At 38.7% G+C, this 24,039-nt stretch overlaps 1 protein-coding gene across 2 annotated transcripts in view; it reads left to right on the top strand.

Annotated features, from left to right (window-relative positions):
- Positions 1–24,039, top strand: part of TSHZ1 (teashirt zinc finger homeobox 1) — an 88,780-nt gene that overhangs the window by 15,770 nt on the left and 48,971 nt on the right. Inside the window, exon 1 of one of the 2 annotated variants that reach the window (XM_089516923.1) lies at positions 11,242–11,251. The exons of the other annotated variant lie outside the window; for it this stretch is intronic. The gene's annotated coding sequence lies outside the window, so the exon portion shown is untranslated. Of the gene's footprint in view, positions 1–11,241; positions 11,252–24,039 lie in introns of those variants that run through there. 2 annotated transcript variants of the gene reach the window in all.

Genomic DNA, 24,039 nt, shown 5'->3' with positions numbered 1-24,039 from the left:
AAAGAAAAAGAAAATAAATTTTCAAATAGGCAACAAACAAACAAGCAACTTCCAATTATACCCCCTCCACATAGGAGGTGGTATTTTCTTTCACTGTTAAAAGATGTTTTACACACTAGGATGCTTTGTGCATTATAAAGAACTACATAAATTTATTTTTTATGACGTCTGTCTTCTTTAATTATTACCTTTGATGTCTATTGGTGACTAAAGAGAGCTTAACAGGATTTCTCTCCCTTCTTAAATTTCGCAAAGTGAAACCCAGCCAGTCCCTGACAGATGTCTGTTCCTCACCTTCAGGATTATTTTATAAATCCCTTTCTGATGAGCGGAAGTGTCAAATCAAGGACAGGTCATAAAGTAAAAGTATAAACCTTTTAAAGAGAGACCCTGATAGTATATAAACATTCTCTGCTTGAATTTTTTAATGGTCTGAAGGCAGAAAAGTTTCAACCATCAGCTTGTTTGTATTTTTAATGCCACTATTCTCTCTTATTCCCCATCTTTTTACCTTATAGTTTCATTTCAAGGATAGGGGGTGTCACTAACCATGTTTGGTTTGTTACACCCTTTTAAAATTGGACAATTATATACTTTAAAGTGATGCTGCTGTATTATGTGGGTATTTATTTAATTAATGTACAGTTTATTATTTATTGCAGTAATTCTGTGTTTGAAGGCAGTAAAAGCAATATGAATTAGATAACAGCTGCCTTCTTTCTTTCTTTCTTTCTTTCTTTCTTTCTTTCTGTCTTGCTTTACGGCCGTTGCCTTTTTACTTCTGATGAGATGTTCATTTTTTACTTGTGAAAGCTGAAGTAAACTCAACACCTTCTGTTTTTCCCCCTGTCAGTTCTGTATCATCACACATGGGAAAAACATGTTGTGTTCTGCATAAAGGAGCATTCAACATTTCAGTGCTGAGGGAGATTTGGACAACTTACTTACAGAACCTAGATTTGTAAAACAAGCTGTATATGAAGCCCACATATGAAATGCACTGGCTTACAATTATGCATATATAGCATCTAGCATATTGGAACAGATGGGTGAAGTGCATTACACGTTAACAAAAAACATTATAGGAAACAGAATGAACAAAGGAAATTCTCTTCTGAGTAAGTAGCCCAACCACTTAAAAATGCACATGTGGAAATATTTTTGATTGCCTTTGTGATATGGTTCATATTTTGTATTGTATAAAAATTTTACCCCCTTAATTTTAATTATATACTGGATTTTTAAAAAAAGTTTGAAACTTGCTTGCTTCTGTCTAATAGTTGCTGGTGAGTGAGATGTTTTTGGTAATTCTACAAGTAAACAGATTTCTGGTGTTGCTTGAGAAATATGCACAGCTCCCATAAACAACTGAAAATACAATCAAATAGCTCTTTACCTATGATAAGAAGTGGTCCTTGTTGAAGCTTTATTCAAAAAAGCACTTTAAAATGAGGGTGTTTATGTATTTAAATTCAAGAATATACTTTAAGTGCTTTCCTGAATTTGGGCCAACATGCCTGATGCTTCCTCCTGTTGAGACCAGATGTCGTGAGAAACAAATCAGACCGCATGGCCCTGATTCTCTTGCTCATTGCGTGCAGGCCCTGTTTGCTAAGTGTTTTTATCTTACATATACAGGTTAATAGAATAGCTTATCTTCTTGCAAATGATGAGCAAAGAAGAAAAATGGAATGCCACTTTAATAAGAGTCTGGACATTTGTGTAGCATTTATTCTCAGGTAAATTTGCTTTACCTTAGGGTGCTGCCTTCTGTTCTTAAACTGGATTGGAAATGGGTTGCAATTACCACCTAGTATAATCCTACAAAGTCTTAGCTGCAGTTTACGGTTGAGTTTGTAACTGTCTAGAGATAAGCATCAATTGCTAGTTGGTTGATTAACCATGGATTAAAATAAACTGGCATTGATCTAGACTTTGGCTGGTATTAACACACACATGAAGCTCTGTGTAGTTAGGGATTTCATTTTATTGCACACTGGGTCATCATTATGTAAAAACTGGGGCTCTTTTGTTTGAGTTTTTGTGAAAATCTGTCTGTACATCGTTTTCACACTTGCTAAGTCATGAAAGTTTCTTATTTGCTATTCCAAACTACGATAGCTCTTTTCCATACTTGAACTCAAGCAATTTTGCGTGAATTGGAAATTCTATCTGGGTCAGATATTTCTATTAAAGTTCCAGTTAGGAATTAAGATTTTGTAAATGTTTATTTTGTTGGCTAGTTTTTATTTGTATCCAGTGATGCCATTTCCATTAATGGATTCCTCATCCTGCTGTTTTTCATGGACAGGTTAGCTGGGGCTAGTGAGGACTGTGGTCTCCAACATCTGAAGGGTACCTTTTTGGGAAAGGCTACATTAATGCAGCACTTTGAAAGCTTACAGAAACCATGTTTACGTTATCAGAGAAACTCAAATTAAATACATCAATTCTGTTTGTGCATGCTGATGCAGAAATACTTTTATAACTCAGTATGACTTTTACTATGCTAGATGGCTTTTTTGCTCATTTGTTCCACTAGCACTTTCATTCAACTTGTAGAGAAATAAGGCTGCCACTTATACTTTTTTTTTTTTTTTGCTGTCATTACACTCAATACACTCTGAAGTAATGGTCTATCAACTTGAGAGCAAGTGTACATTTTACGGGCATAAGAAGCTGTTATGCTGGATCAGGCCCATCTACTCCAGCATTCTGTTCATGGCAACTAGCTAACCTTCCTTTCTTCTGCCTCAGTTGGTCAATGCCACTCTTTCTACTTTCTGCCTGTGCTAGGTTTGTAGTGCTGTCAGGCCATAATAAACATGGAGGGTAAACTACTGGGGAAGACGACATCTGTACTGTCCTTGGCTTGCATTAGGATGCCAATTTTTGTAGCTGTAACTTTATTCTGCTTGCTATTCAGATATTAGCAGGTGATTATGTTTCTTTTCTGTTTGTGAAAAGATTTTGGCAAGTATCCTCTTGGTGTGATATTTTCATTGTAAGGGCGGTTTACACCAATGTAAGCAGGGTTTGCACCAGTGTAAGTAATCTGTGGGGCACTATATAAGGAGATACGTTGTACCTCCTTACACGATTCTTTCCCCAAATTACACTAGGTGCAGTCCCACCTTTTCCATGTTAGACTGCTTGGGTGAGTAGAGCACACCATTATCCTAGACCTCCTGCTTTCCTTAGTCCTAGAATTTTGGGATAACTGTGCTTTCACACATAACACTGTGTTAAAGAGGATCTTAACTGTGTTTTAACTGATGCATATTTGTTGGTCTCTTGTTATTCTCTGCTCGATCCATTGGGAGAGATAGGTAAGAAATATTGTTGTTGCTGTTGTTGTTGTTATTATTATTATTAACAATAATGACAACAGTAGTAGTTGTCATCTTGGCCAGCTCAGATTGCTTGTTAAAGCGGACAAGAGCAGGACAAGCAATTTCCCCCAATCAGTTGGCAGTCCAAATAGAACAGTCAGAAAAAGAAACCACTAGGAAACACAAGGGAGCACCACAATCCACACAAAAGCAGAACTAAAATGTCATGGAAATGGAGAATGAGCATTTTTAATAAGTTGTTGTTGTGAGCCTTCAAGGGGTTTCCAACTTACAGTGACCCTAAAGTGATGCTGTCACAAGGTTATCTTGGCAAGAATTGTTCAGAGGGATATGCCTTTGCCTTCCTCTGAGGCTGAGAGAGTGTCACTTCCATAAGGTCATCCAGTGGGTTTCTGTGGCTGAGTGGAGATTTGAACCCTGATCTCCAGAGTGATAATCCAATATTCAAACTACTACACCATGCTGGCTTTATTTTACTGTATTTTCATACTGTAACTCATTACCTACAAATGGAATGTACAAATACATAAAATTAATGAAGTCTTATAAGTACTTTTATACATCTTCACATTTCAAGGCGTATGGCCTGTAAACAATACATAGGCATAATCATGCTTCCTCAAAGAGAAATGCAAGAATATTGTGATTTGTTCATATTATTGTATGTTCATTTAAATATGTGATAATTGAAAATTGTTATTTGGTCACAATTAGGGCTAAGCTAAAAAAAAAGTTTGTTTTCTAACAAAAATACAGTTTGTCTAATCATAAATAGGCCAAATTGAAATCTAAGCATAAATTTGCAATTGACCCTTAATACTGAGGGATTATCACCCTGTATGAGAGCTAATAATACATACTTCTGCTGAAACAGGGTTTGCATGATATGGATGTATAAGAACATGTATGAGGAACATGCCATAAGAAAGATTTCTTCTGTGTAAGGGTACAGTGGTTTCTGCTTTCCGTGCCATGAGTAGTCTGGTCTTTATTGATATGGGCATTTTGTACAAAGCCTAGGGGCAATGAGGGGAAATTTAGCACCTTAGGAAAGGAGAGCTTGTTATATTAACCTGACTGCCAAAGACAGACAACAAAGAGAAGTCATTTCCTTCCAGGTGAGAGATATGTAATGTGGTTTCTTAGATTCGGTTTCCCTGCCCCCATCCCTGGCTGATTTTCCAGGTATTTGTTTTGGGAGCTGAAATCCTCTCTTTAGAGATCGGTAGAGATGGAATCACTTATTTTATTCAGCTTTTTTCTTTTTCTTTACAGCTTCTGTCTGCATTAGCATGTTGCAGACCGATGCGAGCTCATTCGATTAAATAAAATGCTTAAATTGTAATCCATGCAAAATGATCATATTTGAAACACTTGATGTCTCGGTGAGAATCCATAATAGTGATCAGATTTAAATGATTTAACACAGTAGTGGTGGGGAGGTGAGAGGAGGAAAATGCAGTTTTAAGACATCCAAGTATTTGTCTAAAAAAAGATTAAAACTAAAGTCAGATATGCTTCTCCCTCTCTCTTTTTTCCCCTGAAGCAGTCAAAAGATATACTGTATCCTCCATGAAAGGACGCTTTCAATCCAGTTATCCACTTTACCCAGTCTCAGATTCCAGAACCTTCTACACACCCTCATTGGTTAAACCACTAAGCCTTTGATTCCTTCCTGATTACACTATGCAAGACATCTATCAAACACTGTCTTATCTGTTTGTAAGGCAGCTCAGGCCTCAGATTTAAGTCATGGGTTTTGGCTACAAGTTGGAGTGTGATTAATAATTGACTAATGTAGCTTTTATTTATCACAGGCTAGCACATTTCACCATTACCGAGTTAACATAAATTAAGTGTAAGCTGTCGTTCAATCTGTTTTTCAGCTCTCTCTCCCCCCATCCTAACTCTTTCACTTTTTGAGAAACAAAATCCTTACACAGGGCACAGTCTTAGTCAGTGCCAAAAAGTTGATTTCCTTTTCAGTGGAGTCATATATCACTAGCCCTCCCAGCTGCAGTGTCAGCCTCTGACAGAATGACATGTGTCATTTATCAAAGGGGCCAGGCCGGGCCTTGGGAAACGTACATGACAAAGCCTGAGAGAGTTCATTTCGAAGTCCCCTCCTACCCTCTCTGAGCCTCTTGCCAGGAAAGCCTGTGATGTTTCTGTCTTCACAGCATTACTGTAAGTCCTTCAACCTTCACAAAATTAACCCTTTCAGCTGCAGCCATCATCACTAATACGGAGTCTTCTTTAGAGAATTCTGCATTACATGTTTTTGTAAGAATATACATTTAATAATAATATGTTGCTGTAAAGTTATGCTCCTTGATTTTTCTTCCTCTTTCGCTTACTTAGTGTAAAGTACCTGACATAAGTTAGCAACTAAGGCCTAGCCAAGATTAAAATGGCAGGTTGAAATCCTAAATACTCATATTGACAAGTAAGCCCCATTGTTCACACTTTAGGATTTACTTCTGAGTAAACAGGCTTAGCATTGTGCTGCCCTGTGGTCTAAAGAACTCTCACACTGTGAAAGTGTAGCATGCAGCTCTGTCTGTGTTTGAAAGTACTTTTTGCTTAAATATTCTGCGTGCTAAAATTGCTGAGTTGGAAAATAGGCAACAAATAGAGTTTCTTTTGTATGACACTTAACATTTGAATCAAATAACATCTGTACAAGTGAGATAATCTTCTGAGATTTGAGAACTCACAGGACAAAAGTGCTTCACAGAGAAAATGAAAGCAAACCAAAAGGAAATCAAATCATTACTTTTATAAATATCCCAAGGTATCATACTGAAATGTTTAATTTTTGCAGAAATGACATTCAGGAAATGATGAAGGACTTAAATGTGAAAATTATTTCTCTCAAAGCATGATCCTAATTTTTTTTTTTTACTAAAACAAAAGTTTTGCTCCTTGTCTCGTTTTCATTTTGTATAATAGCTTATTTTCCCCTCTCTATCATATGTGCATGCCCCCTTTAAAACATTATACTTGCTGTAACAATACAATTATTTACAATTTGTAATATAATTTCAAATGGGACTCTGGCTTCAGCCAGGAACTTTCTAGAGCAGAATCCTTTAAATTAGCCAGTGCTCAGGAGTGGCTGTTTTCTAGTCAGGGATGGTCCTTTCATTTGTCTATATAAGGCTAATTTATTTTTGCAGCCAGATGTGAGCTGACAGCCATCACTCAGAGTTTCCTTCCCCCACTGTTAGGAGGTCGGGAAAACAGTCACGTTTCCCATTTTACAGAATCCCCATCAACATTACTGAAGATGGATGTATCTTTAAAGCAAAGATTGATTGTGGATATCGGAGTTATGGTGTCATTTATCATGGTGAATATTATTTAGACTTGGATTGTACAAGGCTGTAACTTGAGACACAGCCAGGGGAGGGACAATCTGGAAACGAGGATCCATGAACTTTAATGGATGGATGCTTTTTCAAAGCTCCACTCACTATAGCATGATTTACTTTTCTTACAGAAAGGAAACAAGCATTTCAGTTTTAAAGGGCCAGCATGTCTTCTTGTCTCCTTTTGTGAGTCCTTCACAGAAATAGCAAAGCCTTACAACTGAGACATAAGTAGAGTGATTGAATATGAATTTTACATGTATGCAATTAATCCTGTCTTAAATATATCATCATAAGAGACATTAAATGAGGTGCACTCAAGGCTTTTGTTTGCTTGGGCCTTTAGTCATGTGACTGCTGAAGTGCTGATCTGTAGCTCTATTGTGTATGAGATATCATGATTTGAAATTCTGGTAGCATTAAATATAACATGATAACCAGAGTGTCACATTGTGAAAGCATTCTATATCAAGCAGAGTTTAAATCATGCAGTTGTACAGTACTTGAAATGTCCTACTGATATGAACAAGTGATGAAACTTACAAGTGTTCAGACGTTTGGATGCATACAAATGTGACAATCTGAACTATTTTTAAAACCTTAACCTATTTTTAAAATTGAGATTATTTGCAGCACATAATATATTACATATTCAGATTGGCACATCCTTACATGTAAATTTGTAGGACTACTTAAGGTGCCAGAATTGCCTTATTCTTAAGGACTTAACTTTATTGCATTTTGCAGTGTTATGTGTACTTTGACTGTTTAAAGTACTAATTGTTCACTTTCTCAGGTGAAGCTTGCAATTTTGTGTGTGTGTGAAAAAGTTGATATAGTGCCTCTGACAGTATTGTTATCAACACTGTTGGAAGTGTTGTTTCGTAACTTTCATTATGACCATAACAATTCAGTACAACCCCTTTCCTTTAAAAAAAAGTCCTTAATTTACCTTCAAAATGTTTGTAAAAATTCAGCAGAATTGTAGAATCTTTCTAGACTTGTGAAATACAGAATACGGTGTAGTTTAGGCACAAGACAATGGAGTAAAATTTGATTTCTGAAAGAACATGCATTTCAGGTTGTGCAAAAATATTCTTGATACTTTGATGCCATGGATCCAAGAATGGCTTGTCCCACTGGTTGCTCTGGCTGCTTCCGTGAAACACAAACATAACTATTGATCTCAATATGATATCTTCTAGAACTGGTTTTCAGCTGAGCTGTCTTCTAAAGGTGAGGTAAAATGTAAATGGGAAATGTAGATGGTATATTAACTGTGTTTGGTTGACTTCTTGATATACATAGAAATTCTTAACTTCATTCTCTAGTTTGTAGAAAGTAGCCTGCTTTTACAATTCTGGTAAACAGGCTTTTAAAAAAAGGAAGTCTGTCATAAGTTATTCTGTAATGTTGCTGCTGAATTATTAATTTTCAGTTTTAATAAATTTTGACTTTTTCTTTTCTGAACGGCCTTTTTAGATCTGAAGCTGTGGTATATAAGTGAAATTATAACTAAACAAACTATGGAAGGGGCCAACACATCATAAGGCACCATAGTACAGGTTGAGTCTTACCCAGAATTCTGAAATATTCCAAAATCATCTACATGAGTGGCTGAGATAGTGACATCTTTGCTTTATGATGGTTCAGAGTATGCCAGCTTTGCACAAAGTTATAAAAAATATAAAATTACCATGAGATGTTGTTTATAATGTGTATAAGAAAAATAATTTAATTTCATGCTTAGACATGGGTCCCAGCTCCAAGATAGCTCCTTATATACCATATATGCAAATACAGTCGGCCCTCGCCTTACGCGGGGATCCGTTCCGGATCCCTCCGCGCAAGGCGAATTCCGCCTATGCTCAAGCCCCATTGGAAACAATGGGGATCGTGCACGGCGGTGCGCGGGGCGCAACGGGCACGCACGCCCATTCAATTGAATGGGACACACTGCCCCTTCTGCCCTGCACGTGCCCTGCGGCTTGAGCGCGTAAGCTCAAGTCCGCGTAAAGCGCACCCGCGTATGACGCAGGCGCGCTGTATTCCAAAATCTGAAATAAATCTGAAATCAAAACACATCTTGTCCCAGTCATTTCAGATAAGGGCGATTCAACCTGTAGTACACTGGCATATATCCTGTTTTTACCTATTTCATTATTATTTTTTTCCAAAATCAAAGCAGCAATTATTTTGGTATGGAACAATGAAGTTTTTCAGAGTGATTAATATATATCTTTGTGCAAGCAGCCACTGTAGCATAAAAACAGCAAAAACATTAAAACCAATTACAAGCATGTTCTGTTTGTAGTAAAGAAAATCCTTTATCTGAAAGAAAAAAGAATTTCATTTTCCAAATGTTGATTTGCTTGCAGAGGTGTGATCTTGCAGTTTGGTGTTTTGGCAACAAATTCTTCTTTCTGGCATTGGACATTATGATTTTGGAGTCACCAGACTACATTTAAAGTTTATAGGCTTCAGTGTACAAAACTGAGCAGAGGAGTTACATATCAGTTCATTTATGCCCATTTTCTATTTGGAAACCCACTGATAGCCTAATATGCAATAATCTATATGCTCTCCAGTGATTAATACATTTGAGAAGTAATACTATTGTTTTTAGTTTTCTCATAATCTTATCAACCTATGACAATTTAGGAAAAATGGCAACTGTTTCTAGCTTTGTGGTAGCATGATATCTGAAGTTGGATTCAGCACTTAGATAACACAAGGAACATGCCATGGGGTTATTTCATGGCCACTTGATAAAGCAGATGCGTTTACAAAATGTCAGGTAAGCATGCTTAGGATGTAGCCTATTCCTATATACTATATATTTGTTTGGAAATATGTAACAGACATGGAAGAAGTGCCTATATATGTTCAGGATCAAGATTAGTTTCATGTAATGGATATAAATTGGATTACTGTAGTTTAAATGGGTTTGTAGTTTGGGCTGCAGTTTATTTCAAATCCATAGAACTCTAGAAGGATTTTTTTCCCAGACCTGGAAACATGCAGCATGTTTACAAACAGAAAGCAGTTCATCAAATTCATATTTATCACAGCATCTGTAATGTCGACTAGGGGTCAAGTCATTGCACTAAATTTATTGTAACCATTACTAATACATGTAGGCCTGTGGCATAGTTATGATACAAGTCTACTGTTTCCTGATTGAAAGTTGTTCGGTGATGCCAAGCTACAATACAGATTCTCCTGCTTCATGGTGACTGACAGCAGCTTCTGGTATTCTGCTCTCCCCACCCCCAAACAATAAAGTATATTAATATGAATACACCTTACAGAGTAGGCTCAGAGCTTCCAGAAGTGCAAAATTCAGAAAAGTGTCTAATTTCAGCAGACGCAACTGTGCTTCCATAAGGTAGCCAAATTTATCATCCACATTACAGGATATAGCAAATGTCATGAAAACCATTGTTTTTTAATTTTTTTCCCTGAGTGTCTGAATGAGGTGATTTATGGTAGTTATCCATCTTAAGGGTCATCTATCAACTTTTAGTTGCTAGGCAATCAAACTAGCAGCTGTTTGCTTTGAATCAAGCTGAAAAGTTGTCAGTCATCACTTGCAGGTATGACCTTTGTGGTTAAAAGCATTATTGTGCATGTGAAATTAAAAGAAACAATGTCCTCTGTCTTCCTCTCATGTTTTGCCATATTGTAAGGCTTAAGGATAAAGTGTAGTACAAAGTGAAAGGGCGACTGTGTACTGTATGCTAGCAAATTTCCTTCTGCTTCTTTGCCATAATAGCCAGCTAGGCCTATTAGGCACTGGGTGCTGTTTCATTCGTATTCTCTCTTTCCTTTCTAGGAAGGATTAATTTAGAAGGCAGTATAAACTAAGATGCAAATACTTTAGATGGTGGTGCCTAATATTCCAGCAGCACAGAGACACAAATTTGTTCTTATGCTGGCATTTTCTGGGACCAAACATTGTGTGTCTCATTGCATTGCCACAGATGTTTAGCAGGATGGGGGAGAGGACAAGTTAGATGCTTACTAGCATTCAATGGAAATTAGGTGGCTGGATCTATTTTCTACAGTTAGTTTCCTAATATTATCTTGAGGGGGTTAAATGTTAGTAGAGGTTGTTGTGCCACCATATTAAGGCTTTGTGCCAGTAAGTTGATCTGAGTCTGGTGAAAAAGGCACCCTGGATAATGTCTGACCTATTGAAATTCTGCATGTCTATTGTTGTTATTGTTTACGTTATTGTGATGCTGTTAATATGCAAAGTGCTTTAGCAGTTTGTGTCTAATTTGTTTTCATAACCAGACTATGAAGCAAGTCTTTAACGTTCCTATTTTACAGAAGGAGCACTGAGCCTCAGGGGTAGTGACATCATGTAATGGCCTCTGCAGTACTGGCTATTCCTGGCTGCTGCTGCTGAACTGCAGGAAAGGAGAAAGGGCAGGACAACCACTGCCACTTTTTTTTTACCGCGTACCCAGTTTTGTGTCTACCTAGTCAACTGCTGACATTCTACCAAATATATATATGCATGTAAGTGTGTGTGTTTCTGAGATTACTTTTGAAATCTAAGCGACTCAGCTTTGTTGTGGAAATATGAAATAGAGTTTGATGCAGAGGGTTCTGGACAGTATATGAAGAGAATTGATTTGCAGATTGCTTCTGCAAGGAGGGCAGAGCCACATTTATGTGATTCCTCAATGTAAGAATTCAGACCAGTGTCAGAAAAGTTCATGTCTCTAAGAAGTATTTAATGAGAAATGGCATCTATCTATGACAGTAATTTTGTACCCCCTGGGCTGTTGAAGAGGAGCCACTGTGAATTGTCAAAAAGCTTCAGAGGTAGAAGGAAGAAGGCTTTTAACCATGTGTATATATGATGCTGTAGTTTCATATTTTTTGAGTTGTGTTGGGCACAGTCTACTATGAAGAAGCAACAGACAAATTAAACTAAACTCAGAAAAATATGTTGCCTGAAGTTGAAGGTTGGTGTTCAGCCTTCTGGATCAGATAAATCAGCAGTGAAGTCTGAATCTCCACATGCTCCATACTGCAGCAGTGATCACAGTGGTTGTCAGAATGTTTTTAGTCGTTGCACTCTGCCAAACATGGCAAGAACTTAGTCGCCTTGGTAGTTTCATTGCTCTTGGTAGCTTTAGTTTACAACATGGTTTTACTGAATTTAGGTCCTTTTATTTGGAAAGATGGATAGATTAACAAATTGATTGTCATCCTCAGTAGCTAGAGAACACAGGTTTAGCAAATGAAAGCTGGAGGACGGAGTGGGGGGAGTGGAAACCACTGGTGGGTAAAAGTTGGTTTTATTTTTTTTCTTCCTCTTTTGGGAGGAATAAATTGAATGCAAACAGTAATGATAAACACATTGTAGGTTATCATCTCCTTTGATATATATGATCATATCAGTGGGGTGGTTCTGTTTTATTTATATATTTTATTACAGTCACGTTTAGTACTGATAGACAAGTAAATATCAGTCTTTCATACATTTCAAATGTAGGGTCCAGCCACAGAACAGAACTCTGTAATATCTCTCAACCAAATTGTAATTATGAAGATCTATGTGGACCTTCATGTTCAATATGCAAAGATTTGGAGGCCCATAGTCTTGCTGTATCATGGCTAATTAACACTTGTTACATCAGTTGTGCACTAACACACTTGCTCTCCCTTCCTCCAAACCTTTGCATGTTGAACATGAAGATCTGCATAGACCTTTGTAACTACAATGGCTGGAGAGCTATTGCAGAGTTGTTTTCTGTGACTGAAAACCCTGATAGTATTTGTATTTGCCTAGCCAGCTACTCACTGGCGTAATGTTCATTTGTGTAGAATTGAAATATTTTTCTAATATGTCATTGTATTGGTTCCTAATAGAGGTAAGGTGTGTTTGACGCTTTCAATCTTAGGGTTCTGCTTTCCTTTTTTAGTCAGGAATGTTACCTGAGGAACATTAATTTAGGAAGTAGTTGCTATTTAGGGTAGTAGGAAGCCAATGTGGTCTGTTTGTGGGAACACTGATGTAAGTAGCAGCTGACCCATAGGTGACACTGGGAGGCAGCATACACCTTGTATATGTTTTAACCTTGGTATACTATAGGTGATACAGAAATCAGGCAAATGCCAATAGACACACATTCCTACCTCATATTCTTCCTCTGTTCAGTTCCACTCCTCAGAGGAATGTCAAACAGCAAAAAAAGGGAGAGGAGTTCAATATAATACAAAGGCATACTTAATATACACAGAGAGACGTGTGTGTGTGTGTGTGTGTGTGTGTGTGTGTGTGTATTAGATCATGCTCTCAAAATTGGAGAGGATCCCATATTAAAAAGCCATAGGTTGTAGTTAGCTTTTCATAGACCCTTTCCCCATCTTCTTCCCAGTTTTACAGTTTTGATGGTTTTATGGGACTTTGCTATTTTTTATAAGCAGGTGACCTTACTACCTCATTATCTTTCAGAGTACATCATTGTCATTTTAAGAGAAACTTAAAATAGTCCCAGTTTTGTTTTTTATGATTAAACTGGACATTGAAGAAGAACTAACGGAGAGTGATTGTAACAACATAGATTGCATGCCTGGTTGGGCTCTGCTGTTATACTAATCTGCAGTGTAGAAAGGCCTAAGACCAACAGGGTTTGGGCACAGTGTAATTTATTGCAATATATAAGTTACACAATATATAAGTTACACAAGCATATCTCAGAAGAGTATTGTTATATTGCCCACTGGTGATGCTGGTGTAACTAGGTGTAGACAGTGCTGATAATTATAATCTGGTCACTTGGGTGCTATTAATCTTGACTTGTTATTAAAAACAGTTGCAGTGTTTTTTTATCTTTCTTCAAGTATAGGAAGATGACTTAAAAATAAATGCTTATGAATGACATACCTTTCTCTAACATGAATTTGGAATTGCACTGAAGTTGATTTGTTACATCTTATGACCATAGCAATTGATAAGTTCAATGGATGTAGTAATGAAGTAGTGTAACAGAGAATTCGTTGCTTGGGTTCAATATAATTAAAGTCTCTTGCTTGTGTTATTAGTATGGATGTTTCTGCTGCAGGAACACATTGAAATTTCCTCTATTGTGGTAAGTGCTAGGCTGATGAGCCCTTGACAATCTGTGTATTGTGTAGAATTTTAGTTTGTGCTTACAAAAGTGTACAGGTATTTCATTTGCCACTTTTTGACCACCTGACATTGTACAGTAATGTGTTCTGTATGCTACCTTTGTTAATACATCCCCAACAAAAAAGTGTATAAATAGACAGTGACATCACTAGGGTGGTGCAGGGGGTGTGGACTGCACCAGGTGAGACTCTAAAGGGATGTGTGACACCACTGTCCTCAAACACCTGTCTTGGCATAAATGGGCATCCATCTGCTTCACTTTAAAATGCTTTAAGAGATGGTGGGAGTGTGGTGAAGCTCAGTGAGCGGCGAAAGGAGAGGACCCAGAATTTTTTAAAATTAAAATTCCAAAATAAATTGAATTAAAAAAATCTTTAAAAACATCCCATTTTAACCAAATCTTCACTATATATATGTAAATACATAAAGGTTGTGCATATGATATTGTAATTTGAAGGTATAATTTTAAATTTGCTAGTTGTTGATGCCACGACTATTGCCATTACATTCAGTACGATTTACGAGTATCATTTGTGCAAAAACAAAAACAAAACATTACTAAGGATTCTGTATGGTGTGAAATGGGAGGAGGTCAATGGGGGCGGGTAACACTACGAGTTATCGCACCAGGTGACACCAACCCTAGGGACACAACTGTTAATAGATGCTATGAACTCTCAAAATAATAGATGCTAATATAATGGTATCTCCCCTCCAACCAGTTGCACAGTCTCTAGTGTGGTTATAATGAAGGGAAAGCTGGCAACTAGATATTTGATGCTGCTAAGTTTGTTACAATCTCTTAGTAACACAGACTTTCAGTGCCGTGCATATTTTCCTAACAGTCTCTTCAGAGCTATCTTGGCTCCCAGTTCCAGGTTGACGCTTCATTTCTTGCAAGAAGCTGTTTTATTTTTTAAAAAAAGATTTGAAGATCAAGATGTTATTTTCAGACTTGGAGATCAAGAAGTGATTTCAGAATTGGATTGTTAGTCTGTAGTACTGAGGGCAGTTCTGATGATTCTTGAATACATTAAAAGGAAACCTCTGTATTACACCATGCTTTTGATGGATGCACAGATAGAAAGAGAGATTTATATACCACTCTTATCCCAGTTTTTCTGTGCAGCTTGCAGTTGTTGTTGTTGTTGTTGTTGTGTGTCATCAAGTTGTTTCTGATTTACGATTACCTTATCACATGGTTTTCTTGGCAAGATTTGTTCAGAGGGGGTTTGCCTTTGTCTGCCCTTGAAGCTGAGACAGTGTAACTTGCCCAAGGTCACTCAGAGTATTTCCATAGCCAAGTGGGAATTTGAACCCTGGCTTCTAAAGTTGTAATTCAGTGTTCAAACTACTACAGCACAATGTAGCTTGCAATAACTAAATTTATATGGATCCTCATTCTCAAGGGCTTAGAATTAAAGGGCAACAGGGAATAGTTGAATGGAGAAAGATATAATGCCTTCAAAAACAGCTTCGGCTAAGGATAGTGTGTCTCCTATGAATGAATGCTTGGAATAGGTAATGGACTGGATGAAGAAACACAAATTGAAATTGAATTTAGACAAGACAGAGGTGCTTCCTATCAAGGGACCTAATCTGGGTGTGTCAGTCAGTTATGGATGGGGTTACATTCCCTCTGAAAGACTGCATTCACAGTTTGGAAGTGCTCCTGGATCTGTCTCTCCAAGTGTCAGCACAGATAGATGTGATAGTCAGGAGTACCTATTACCAGCTTTGGCTGATACTCCAATTGCACTCCTTCCTAGAATTGTAGGACTTAAAGATGATAGTGCATGTGCTGGTAAACTGAAGGCTGGACTTCTGCAATGTGCTCTACATTGGGCTACCTTTGTACCAAGTCTGCAAACTCCAACTGGTTCAGAATTTGGCAGCTAGATTGTTTATGGGTACATCCAGGAGTGATCACATCACACCATTCTTAAAATCACTCCACTGGCTGCCTATTAGTTTCCTGGCAAAGTACAAAGTGTTGGATTTACCTTTAGAGCCCTACATAGCTTGGGTCCAGATTACTTACAGGATTGCCTTTTCTTGTACAATAAGCCCCGTATACTCAGGTTCTCTGGGAAATGTTTGCTCCAGCCGGGCAGGTCTAGACTGGCAATAGTTTCCCAGTGGACCTTTTCGTCTGCTGCACTCAAACTATGGAATGACCTGTCAGAAGAGCCACGTCAGCTGAATATGCTGACTGAACACACATCTCTTCAAGCAGGCCTACACAGTCAATTTTACATCATGATTTTTAATTGGTATATTTTAAAGACGTTTTTATGAGTGTATTTTAATGATTTTATAGTATTGTATATTAACTGTTGGTTCTTGTGAAGACACACCCAACTAAAGGTGGTGGCAGGTTTGGGTGTGCAACACCGGTACCCTGGTGAGATCAAACTCTTTACCCAAAAAGGCTCTGAAGCTGAATGTAAAGTTCTAAAGGGGGGAAATTTAATTTAAAGGACAAAAATAAAGAGTTTTCTCCTCCCCAGCTCTAAATAAAAGATACTTTACAGTCTCAGCAATCTTCCGGATGTCATCTTTCTGGGTCTGATGTTAGTTTGCTCTCCTCACTCAATGGAGCTGGTGCAGGGTCTTTCAGCTCCTGAATTCCTTTACTCACTTGCTGTTGGTAACTAATTTGGCTGAGATCTGGTAACTAAAATGGCTAACGTGTAAGAAATGCCCTTTCCGGCTGTCTGGGCCTGTTTGCCACCAAAAGACAGCTCTCTGCCTGCTCACAGCAAAGACTGCTCCCAAACTAAAGGCTTCCAGCTACAACAGAGCATGCTGGGAAAGGGCAAACCAAACCTGGAAATAATGCAGGGGAATCCTACAGCTCCTCCCACAACTAATACAAAGAACTTTTCTACACTAAACATACTATGGCCTGAACCAATGTGAAAGAAAACGCAGGGGGAAATTCAGTCAGTCCTGGCAGGACATCACAGTTCTATGTGTTTTCTTTTAATTGTCTTTTGTATTTTAACATGTTGTACTCTGTCTCGAGTAGCAGAAATAATAATAATAGTAACAACAACAACAGCAATATTAATAATAATTTACCTTCCCAGTTGTCAATTCAACTGAGATGTCCGCCTGTCTGATATCGAAATGGGGCGCCTGGCTGCACCCATGTGGCCAGGTGCCCTGTTTCTGCATCAGACACGGTGAATGGGAGGCTTCTCAATTCATTTGACCACTGGAAAGCCCAGTTTTGCCGTGGAATTTCCTAAAAACAAATGTTTGCTACAGAGTTTCCTGGAAACCCTGTGGAAAACCAGGGCTGCATTACTCTGGGGTAAAAGCTTTTTACCGTGGTGTCATGTCTGGCCTGCATATGAACAGGCAGGATCAGGCCTGGTCCTGCCTCAGGGGTTTTGGCTTGCATTATCTGCACTAGACAACACAAGGCTGGGAGAAGCCAAGGCCATTTGGCCTGTGTGGACAACTCCCTAGTTCAGTTCCCAACCCACTTCCAACTGTCTTAATCTTAGGGTTACCATACATTCTCCTTTTCCCTGATACGTCCTCTTTTTCACAGCTAAAATTTCAGTCAGGGCAGATTTTAAAATGTCCGAATTTTCTTGCAAGATTCAGACTAGAGGAAAAAGTGCAATAAAATAGTAAAGTCCTGACTAGGAGGAGGAGGTCATGGTGGAAGGGAGACATGCCAGGTTAAATCAGGGTGAGGGACGCCCTTAAAGCAGCCAGCCTCAGACCTGTGGAGGGTATAAAGTGACTCACCAGTGTCCAAGCTGTTGGAAGAGGTGGGGTAGGGGGCAAGGGGCCAAGCCTACAGGGTTTTTTTTGCTGAGGGTCTTGACGAAACTGAAGAGCTTTAATTCCTAATTTGTCCTGAAATTTGCCAGTTCCCATGTCTTGGCTGAGTAGTGTCTCCACTCTCTACAAAGAAGTATTTTATATACTGGACTACAAGTCAACCTCATGTATAAGTCAAGTACAGGTTTTGTGGCCAAAATTATGGATTTTGATATGACCTGTGGATAAGTTGACAGTAAAACCTAGCAGTATGTAACAAAGGATCTAAAGGATGAAGCAAAGGAAAACAATGCCAAAGGACTTACAAAGTCCCAGGAGGCATAACTATTTGTGCTCACTCTAAAGCAGTACTTCTCAAATAGTGGGGCGCGGCCCCCAGGGGGGGCGCAAGGCTCTGTAAAAGGGGGTGCGAGGCTCCGTAAGGATACAGTACTTATAACAATTTTATAGACAAATGATACTATTTACAGTCGCGCGGGGGGCGCGAAATGTTTTCTCCTTCCTAGGGGGGGCATGACAGAAAATAATTGAGAAGCACTGCCCTAAAGGCTGCATGAATGAGAAACTAGAGGGGGATCAGTGCTTCCAGGACAGATTACACTCTTGTCTTCCATTAGGGGATAGTTCCCTTTTTAAAATAAGAGTTAAAGTACAGTGTTTAAAGTACCCATGGATGACCTGGGGTTTTTTGATCAATTTTTGAGTAAAATTTCTAGGCTTATACATGAGTATATACAATATATTTTGGCTAGTCAGTATTGGGAGAAAGAACAAAGTGCACCTGAAACAGACTGACCACAAGGAGATAGCTCATGTTTCATATACAGTGAGTCCCCTATATCCACAGATGTTTTATCCACAGATTCAAGCATCCACAGCTTGAAAATATTTTAAAAATATATAAATTCCAAAAAGCAAACCCTGATTTTGCCATTTTATCTAAGGGATGTTATTTTAGTGTGCCATTGATTTTAATGGGATTTGATGGATTTTGTTATCCTGGGGGTCCTGGAACCAAGCCCCAGCAGATAGCAAGGTCCTACTGTACCAATGAGTTTCTTTGGCGCGTTACAAACGGCCATAAGGGACGTCCTCAGGACAGCCATAAGGGACGTCCTCAGGACGTCCTAGTTTTAAAAAGGGGCGTCACTTCTTGACGTCTCCAAGCCTAATACATCCTGAGGACATACAAGATAGCGGTGCCCCATCTACATGGGGGCTGCCATGATGGCATCACGAACGTGCCGCCTCCAAATGAGGTGGCGTGGATGTGACGCTATCGCGCCGCGCGAGGGCGCTTAGAGCGCCCTTTACGCAGGGTAAGAAGGAGCTCCGTTTCGGAGCTCCTTCTTGGCTTTGCATCGCTGGGCGCAGCCTTCAGACGGCTGCGCCAGCGACGCGGAGGAGAAAGGGGCCAAGCGGCCCCTTTCTCCTCCTCCCCGCCGCCGCGGGGTGTCCTTGGGGCTTCAAGCCCCAAGGACATCCCTTTCCAGGCTGCGGGGAAGGGGCCTTTTGCCGCTTCCCTGCGGCCTGGAAAGCGGCGGATCGGGGCCTCAGTGGCTGCCGCTCTGGCCACTGAGGCCCCGATACACCGGGGAAAGGGGCGGGTACAGGCCGCCGCTTTTCAGCGGTCTGTAACCTGCCATAGTGTATTATTTGTGATAATTTGAACACACTGTATAGTACTTTACAATTAGTTATGTACTGAAAATTCAATTGTATTCAATACAATTGTTGGTATTATTAAGTATTGCTAAACATTAAGGTAAAATTGTTATTTAAATACAATGAAAGTTAGGAATATTTCGAGTAGCAATTATCACAGTTTACAAAGTAGGGGTAAAGTGACAGCCGTCTTAGCAGTCGTTGTTTGAAATAGTCTGTTGGTAAATGCGTCCTCTTGTGTTTTTCAGAATACGAGAAGTCTGTTTAATACTGTCAAAATTTATTGGGCAGGCCTGTCTCAGACTTTTTCAGACCTGGTGGAGAGGTAACTCTTCATCCACCACCCCTTTTCATTTGAACGGAATGGAGTACAGAATTAAAATTCAATCGCATCTTTCTGTTTTTTCCCCTGGGAGTGATATTTTACATACAGATTAATGCACATTATTTTTGAAGTAGAATGAGGGACGCAAGGGATTAGACTATCCCCTGTTATGAATTTCTGTTCAGAACAACCAAGTTCTTGCCAGGCATCAGGTGGGAAAGGAAGGGAAGTAGAAGGCAAAAACAAAAACACTACTTTACTACTGCAGTTCTCAGTGGTTATTTAGAGTTATTTACGTAACTTCTGCTGTGAACAACTGCATTTCTAATGTACCTCTTCATTACGTGGAGGAGAATGTTTATTTTATTTTGTAATCTGTTTGTCAAATGGGTTTCCTAACCTTTCTCCCAAGAACTCCTATGAGGTTTTCGCATTTTAGCTTCCCAGTAATTCTGTGAAAATGTTAAGATGAAAAAGAATTTATTAATAAAGTCTATGATGTTAGTCATTAGGTTAGATTACTTTCATGAATGGCAACAGAAACTGAGAGAGGATGTGTCTTTCATGAATGGGGAGCAGGTAGCACTGGTGTGGGCAGAGGAATTGTAGATGGAAACTGGACTGAAACGAGGAAACAGCAATGCTCCTAGTATGAACTGGTAAAATAGCAGCAAACTACTGCAGATGACCTTAAACAAAGCTAAAGAAAAAAGCCTGAGGCCTGTGTAGGAGGAAGGGAAAGCCTTGTTTGATTATTGGTTGCAGAGCTTTAAAATTGACCAAGATGCAGAACATTCCCTTAGGAATGCCTGAACAGACTGTGGGTTAGGTTGAGGAAAGGCAAGATCACTAGATGATGATGAGCGACAACCTCTATGTTAGGGATGGAGAAAGCCCACTTCAAGACCCTGAAACCTCCAGCCTCTCCAAGTGAAAAAGATATTTTTGTAAAAATAAAAGGGGAGGGGGAAGGCTAAAACACACAAACTGCAACAGAAGTTTAGTGGTTTGGCTACCCTTACTTTCCACTACCCCTGCAATCTGCTCCCAAAGAACAAAAATGAAATGTAATTTGGCCAGTTTCTAGTACCAGAATTAGGGCAATGACACTTGTGGTAACTCTAGGGGTAGTTGTGCAGCCTGGGGTGGGGAAGGATGAACCCTGCCTGCTCCAAATTTGTCCACCTCAGCTTTATATGAAGGGGCAAAGAAACAGCAGTTGGCAGTATTGTTGATGGATGGGCAGATCCAGAAGGAAATGTGAGTTGGTTGAAGATGTGTCATCTTCTTTTTTGCATTTTGACTCCTCCCTGTCCCTGCCCAAATTTCCATCCCTTTGGGGGCAATCATGCTTGCAGGCTTTGTTAAGAGTTCTGCTGGCAAAAGGACATTTCTGCAGCTACAAGACATTTTCTATTGGCAGAAGAGCCTGGTACCAAATCCTAATCCTCCATTCCACTTGGTGGGGATCTTTTACTGATCCATTTGATAAACGTAGCAAAAACAAATTTGTCTGAGCAAAATTAATTGAACAAAGTATAACATAAGAATATCAAAGCAGTCCAAAATGTTGAATATCGGTCTCTTTTGGGGGAGATAGTGCAAGGGAAATTGTAGCCAGTGAAATGGAAAGGAACTATTTTGAATTTCAAAAATTGTTGAATGGAAATTGGGAGCTAGGGCTCAATCCTTTTGCAGAGCATGAGAATGTGATGTTGGTGTGATAGAATCAGGAATGTGTTAAGAAGTACAGGGAAAGCATGAAGAAAGTTTGCCAACTGCAGAGTGAAGACAAACAGTACAGAAGTTTGGGTTTGTTCATCTAGAAGAGGGATGGGTGAAGAGGGAGGATGAGAACTGAAGAAGCAACAACATGAAGTGGAGTGGCCCCAAATGAATGCAGAGAAGCAGCCAGGAGCAGGGAAATACCCAGATCTGCATTTAGCTTGACAACACTCCAGTGGAGGAGATATCACAGTACCTGGCCCCCTAAGTGCGGTATTAAGTGAAAGCATTTTTGTTCTATATTCTGCTAGCTGCTCCCTAGTGCTAGTAAATCAGAAGTAGATCTTAATGTTAATTCCTTGCTGGCTGCTGAGATAGGAAATACTTAAGAGACTGCAGATAAACTTTTTGCAGGTTTTCTTTTAGAATATTGTGAACCAGTAGAAAACTTGTGTGGTTCTGAGGCTTCACTACCCAGTGAACAGAAGGAACACTTTTTGGGAGGAGCAAATACTGAATCTGTCAGGGCTTATCATCATCTAGACTTCAAACAAGCTTGAACGAAAGAAATAACAGTGTCAAGTGAAATATTTCATACTAAGAGGTGGGCTTGTGATAGTTCTATGGTAAATGCTTTCATTCCTGGAACTATTGAAGGTAGGTAGTGCATATATAGTATAATTAACATTGTAGATGCCAAAAGAAGCTGCAGAGACCTGTTTAATTCAATAATGCTATTTAACGACATTTCAGTTATTAATTTGAAATGAGCTTGTGTTCTTTGATAGGTCTTGTGTTCTAACCTGTGTAATTTTTTAAAAAGAATAAATGTTATAAAAAGTTTTATTTTAGCATCATTGTTGAGCACAGTGTGGTCCTAAGTTTAGTCAGCTATAAATTCCATTGAGCCAAGTGCAGTTTATTCCCTAGTATGTGATACTCAACCTAGCACCATATGAGAGGCATACTGTGCACTTCTCTTTCTTCCACAACAAACCATCTTCACATTCTGATACAGGGAACTGCAGATGCAAAGTAAGAGACCTCTGCCCTGCCTGCCATTTCACAATCCTTAAAGTCTTAAAGCAATTCCATATTATAGCAATGATAAATAAAGGCACAATTTTAGTTCAGATGCTGTTTAACTCTATAAATTTTATTACAGTTCTCTTAAGAAATGGTTAAATTCATTGCTAATAAGCTTTTAATTTATAAAGACATATTCATCTGGTCTTCAAGATGTTTATCTTATGATTTTAAATGAGAGAAGGATTAATCAGTCAGCTTTTGTTTCTCATTTAACCATATCCTGATGCCTACACAGGCCCTGCTGATCTGCCTGTTACTGTGCTTTGTTTCAGATGGGGATATACATTCATAATCCAGGAATTGTGTATTAGTTACATACAACTACATATACCTCTTGATCCTATATACATATAAACAGCCTTGACATCTTACATGTGGAATTTTGATTACCATAAATAGACATGAGACTCATGGTACTCAGTCTAGGGCCATGCGTAATAGAATGACCAGAAGACTCCAAAATATGAGAGACTTAACACATTTGAAGTAAGTGAAGGAGCATAGCATGTCCTGTCAAGAGAAGCCTCACACCATCAGACCATCTATTTCAAGTTCCAAAATAGCACACTCCACTTTTGCATGAGATATTATCCATCACAAATGGAGTATATCAGTAATTCTATTTTGATTTTTCTGTGAACACAGTATCATCATCATCATCATCATCATCATCATCATCATCATCATCATCATTTTATATAGCACCATCATATTAATGATATTTATATGCCACCCTGTAATATAAACTTTTCTGGCTGGTAAACAAATATAAAAATAAAACAGACCATAAAAATTAAAAGTGCAACACGGAAGATAGGATAGAACTCCTAAATTAAAATTGGATATTAAAAGTGAGGAAATCTAGTCAATATGAGTTATTTAAAGGGCTTCCATAAAGCCGAGGGTGCTGGGAAAGAGTGCCAAATGATGTTGAAAATGATACGTGGATGGTTCCAGGAAGATCATAGGGAGGTTGCCTGGTGAACTAGGTATGTGGTTCCACAACTGAAGTGTCCCTGCTGAAAAGTTTTTTGTGCTAGTTCCCTGCTCTACTGCATATGTTAATCTCTGGCTAAGTGTGAGTCACATACAGAAAAATGACATCAAGCTGGCTTTAAAAAAATTATAATTACCCTACATTAAAAAACTTAGGTGGGTTCTAGCAAACATTCTTTGTGTTCGTGTTGTTACGTAAATCGTGGACCACAGAAATAAGGAAGTGTAGGAAGCCTTTCACTCTTGGTGTTAGTAAGATCTTTAGATTGTACATAAACTGTTGGGGATTTTTTGGAATGAGGGAAGAGCAGCTCTTCTCTGAAAGCACTGAACTGATTTAATTGAAAGAACAATTTGATTTGTTACCATAGACACTTCTACAGTAAAACAGTTTGAATTGATAACATTTTTTTAAAAACTCCCCCCCTCCCAAACCAAGGATTTAATACTGGCAGGTGAACTTTTTGAAGGCTGCTCTCAAATATACAGAGACAATAACTGTCTTGAAGGTGGAACTTTGTCAATATTTTTTGCCTTGAGCTGGAAAAACATTTGAAATAA

This window comes from Sceloporus occidentalis, unplaced genomic scaffold (assembly GCF_023333645.1).
Source record: "Sceloporus occidentalis isolate IW3139 unplaced genomic scaffold, rSceOcc1.0.p SCAF_3, whole genome shotgun sequence".
Lineage (NCBI taxonomy): Eukaryota > Metazoa > Chordata > Lepidosauria > Squamata > Phrynosomatidae > Sceloporus > Sceloporus occidentalis.
This window is presented reverse-complemented; position numbering and strand designations above follow the sequence as displayed.